Raw genomic sequence first — 5,022 nt, 5'->3', positions numbered from 1 at the left:
TTAAAGTAAAACCTAAAAAAACAAATCTACCTCAGCCATATCTGAATAATCAGTTACCTCTTTTAATGAGGGGCCAAATTGCAGCCCAGATTCAAACACCTGTTCAGTTGCAATAATAAAGCAGTAGACAAGAGTGTTGGAAGGGACCATAAGGTGTCCATTAAACTATCCTGTACTCTGAGGCTTTCTTTAAAATCAGCTATAAACCAGTCCAGACTGATGCTTGCCTAGCATGCATTCATGCATTCTGATCAGGCAAAGAATTGTTTTCTTAAACATTAACAAGAAAACAGCATTTTCCTCAAAGCCTCCTGCTCTGTTTGCTTTACCATGTTAGCCCATTCCTGGCTGGCCTTCTGCTACTGATTTCAAGAAAGAATCCTAACTCTATGTTTCCAAATTAAATCCAAATTTCACAGCTTGATCTCATATCTGGTTATAATGTGAAAGAGTCACAGGGGTTTTTTGTTGTTCTCCCGCCCTGGCGGGGGGTCGGGCTAGAAGATCTATTAGGTCCCTTCCGACCCTTAATCTATGAAATCTATAAAATCTATGAAATATAAATCTCTATTTTTAATTGATATAGTGTGGTGCTGTGTGTGTTATATAGACCACGCTTTTTAATTAGGAAGCAACCTTCAGGTCCAAAATGATGTCTCAAATACTTTGATTCCAACTAGAACCACTTTTCAACAGTTTAATTTTTCTGTAGCAATGCCACTTTCACAGGACACAATTATTTTAAGCAAAAATATTTTCCAGTCTTTTCTGTACCCTACACAAAGTTTTCTCTTCGGTAGCTATTGATGGGGATAATTTATGGGGACATAACAAGCAAATAACCACAGACCATAGCATTTAAGACTCTTACCTTTTGAATTCACACAACTCTTAAGCTATTAACATTACTTGTAATTTTATGCCAAAAGTCACTACTACTACTTGATTTTTATTTCTAGAAATGTTTTCTGCATCATCATCATTTGTGAAGAACATGCCATAGAACAACAAGGAAATATCTTCTACAAACCGAGAGCATGTAAGACAATTCTGACCTGAGCTTCTGCAATTCTTTTACCACTAGGTTTACTATAGCAGGTGTTCTCTGCTGATGCATTCTTCTACTGGCCACACTGTCTGTTTGTGAGTTTTTCTATATTTTCATATTCTAAATTTACACTAGTTTTGCATAATTTTACTAGTTTTACACTAGTTTTACTAACCATAGGTTCAACATGAACCTTTGACCACAGACCTTCAGTGTAGGAAGAGGAATATTTATTAGGAAGGTACAGGGAAGTTCTGTTCTGTTCAGGAAGTACTGAAAAATTGTAATATAGAGTGGGTCAGTAGTGCAATGACTGAGGTCATTTTCATGTACTCTAAAAGTTCTGCTGGCTCAGTTGTTCTTTCTGTATCATGATTGGGAATTTCTTCAGTTGGAAATGTAGGATATGGATTCTTTGCAATGGGTGGAGAACCATTTGAGACTCTGAATGAAGGCATAGGTATCAGTCTGACATATGCAGCCAAGGAAGGTAGGTCAGGTCAGAACCTGGTAGGTATTGTGGTTTGGTAGGTGCCGTATGAGAGGACAAGGACAGATAAAAGCTTGTCATCATCATTGCCAAGGGGAGAGAAGCTTCCAAGGCTTTAAGGTGACAAAATCATTTTAAAGAACATTGTAAAACTGTGTCCTGGGCATGACATTAAACTGCATCCTCCACTGCCTTGTGGGCAAAAAAGGCTAAGGGACCTCACCCCAACAGAAAAGGTACTCATGCTGAAGCAAGAGGCAGTTAGCAGGTCTATTCAGGTTGCTGTCTGGTAGAAGCTACAACCTCTGTGTCACTGACTTCTACACTTGTTCTGGCCTTTGGATTTTGACTCAGTGTTCTAAAGGGGGGGCAACAGGTCTATAGAAACCTCTGCTCCTCCATAACTCTGCCTAGGCATATGCACTGAAGGTCTTGCCAAGATGTTCACAGGGATCCGAGAGAGGTATAAGGACCCTCAGGCAGCTACCAAGATTTCTAAGCAGCCCTGTTTAGGGATGGCCTACTTGTCTCACATGAGTTTGGCCCTAGAAAAGGTGAGTGAAACAAGCCTTGCCTCACTGATTACATCCTGGCTCAACTGATTTTATAAACAGAATTGCTTGCTGGAATATTTTGACATTGACCCCAGATATAACTTTGAACTGGAGTTGGATCTGAGGAAAAATGGCTTTGCTGAGTAACAAGCTTGCACATTTCAGAATTGATATTATCTTTCAGAAACTTGGCTCTCAGACACAGGTTTCATAAAGGAGAATGGCTACACCATTTACTGGCATGGAAAACCTGAAGGAGTAAAGAGAGACTATGGTGTAGTCATCATCAGAAATGAACTTATGTCAGCATGTGAAGCTCCTATTGCAGTGTCCACACATACCATGACACTCTGAGTTAGGCTACAGAAAGGATTCAGCAACCTAATCAGTGTCTATGCTCCAACTCTGCAGGCTAGTGGTGAGGAGAAGGACTGCTTCTATCAACAGCTGCAGGAAATGATTGGCAGGGATCCACAGAAGGAACCCAATTTAGTACTTGGAGACTTCAGCGCCACCATTGGGTCCAATGCTGACAACTGGCCTGGCATTCTGGGTAGGCATGGCATTGGACATATGAACAATAACAGTCAGAGAGTTCTTGATCTGTGTGCCAGTCAAGGCTTATTGGTGAAGGAGTAAGGAGAGAGCCAACACCTTTTTTGCCAGTAACATCAGAAGAACTTTGTGGAGACACCCAAGGTCCAAGTACTGGCATCAGCTGGACTTAGTAGTGACAAGACATACACACTTGAAAGATATCCTGTATACTCGATTCTTTCAAAGTGCAGACTGTAACACAGACTGTTCCCTTGTCTGCTGCAAAGTGAAATTTCAAGCTAAGAAGATCCATCACATAAACCTGCTGGACAACCTTGTATTGATTTGTGCCAAATCACTGATCCTGTCAAGAAATGGCTTTTTAGTGAAGAAGTAGCAAAGTCAATTGGAGTGAATGAAACTGCATCAGACGCATGCACACAAATATGTACTATGCTGCAATCAAGAGTTTTGGAAAGAGTACCAAGAAAAATGTTGACTGGTTTATAGACCATTTAGAGGTACTGCTGCCCCTCATTGAGAAAAAAAGAACTGCCCTAATCACCTACAAATCTACTCCTACTACTGATTTGCTCAACAACCTAAGAGAAGCTCATAAGGCTGTTCAAACCGCTCCCAGGAGGTATGTTCAAGAATTTTGTATGGGTCTCTACAACAGCATCCAAGAGACAGCTGATGCAGGTGACAATAAACAATTGTATGAGGGCATTAGAAAAGCCTATGGGCTGATAAAGTACAAGACAGTTCCACTGAAAGACCTGGATAGTAAAATCATAACTGATAAGGGAAAGCAACAGGACAGATGGATTGAGCACTATGAAATGATATACTCAGCAGAGTCCGTAGTAGACCAGCGTATGCTAGATGAATTGCCTGAGGTTAAAGTTATGGCTGCCAAAACTAAACTTAAAGGAACTTAAACAATACATCAAAACAACTCCCAGTAATAAAGCCTCAGGATCTGACTGTTTACTTGCTGAAATTTACAAATGCACAAAGACTTACTGCAAAGATGGCATGAGGTACTGCTACTCTGTTGGAAGGAAGAAAGTGTTCTGCAGGATTTAAAGGACACTCGTTCCATCCAACTCTACAAACAAAGGAAACAAGTGGCTGTAATAACCACAGAGGTATATCTCTTCTCAACATTGCGGGAAAAAATTTTAAACTGTATTGTTTTACCTAGACTTCCAATGTTAGATGAGAGAATCTATCTTGAGAGCCAGTGTGGCCTCCACTCAGAAAGGTTCACTAAAGATATGGTCTTCTCTGCAAGACAACTTCAAGAAAAGTGCAGAGAGAAGCATATCCCACTGTATATGGTTTTTATAGATTTAACAAAAGCCTTTGACACAGTCAGTCAGGGCTTTACACTGCTCTGAAGAAACTTGGTTGTCCCTGTGACAGGGCAGTAAGATTACCCTGTCACGAGACCCCAAAAGAACAAAGAAGGAGCCGAAACGTGTCAGGGCAGTGAGCCAGGATGGAGGGAAGAGATGTGGCAAGCCTGGGCAGGGGCAAAGACACATGGAAGATGCCCCAGATGTCAATTAAAGCAATCAGCTGTGAGAGCCTGCAAAGCTGTGAATGGATGCTGCCACCGGAGTCACAGCTGATCGGGGTGGGAACCAAACAGGCAGCTGGCTCTCCTCCGGAGAAGGGAGCAGCACACAGGGGAGCTTCACAGAGCCAGAATCTGCTGAGACTGAGTGTGCCCCACAAACTTACCTGAAGGGCCAGAGAGATGAGGAAGGCCTCACAGCAGAACTGGTGAGTGTGAATCCAGTGGGAGCAGGGCTTCATCCCGGGGACCTGGGGAAGGAAGGAGGAGAAGCAGACTTGAGCTGTGAGCTGGGGCCAGTGGCCTGAGATGACCCTTCCCCGAAGCTAAAGGGAAAAGGGGTGGGAACTGTACAACCTTATATTGTGACCCATGAGTTAGAACAGGATCAGAGACCAGCGCTACAGATTCCATGCAAGGAAGCACAGATAAATTTGTTTCCCACGAAGGTGACTGAATGAGATTGATGCAAGAACATCTGGTGTGTTAAGGACAGGGGATGGGGATGATGGAGCCCTGTGAAGAAGAGCCCTAACCCTAAGTTGCACGACTTTATATCAGTTTTGTCCCTCAGGACAGTCTATGTGTTTGGATCCTTCTTTAACATCTAAGTTGTGGCGGGGGAGATAAAGAGATTCTCTGGTCCTTAGAGGGAGGGAAACTGCAATTTTTCTTTGGGGGCCAGACTAGGTCTTCCACATCCATCTATGCTGCTAAACGTTGTAAAAACATTACATGATAGCATGAAGGCAACTGTAATGTATGAAAACCAAGAATCTGACTTGTTCAACCTCAACAACAGAGTTAAAAA

This window comes from Gavialis gangeticus, unplaced genomic scaffold, assembly GCF_001723915.1.
Source record: "Gavialis gangeticus isolate Ggan-Ray unplaced genomic scaffold, GavGan_comp1, whole genome shotgun sequence".
Classification (NCBI taxonomy): Eukaryota; Metazoa; Chordata; order Crocodylia; family Gavialidae; genus Gavialis; species Gavialis gangeticus.
This window is presented reverse-complemented; position numbering follows the sequence as displayed.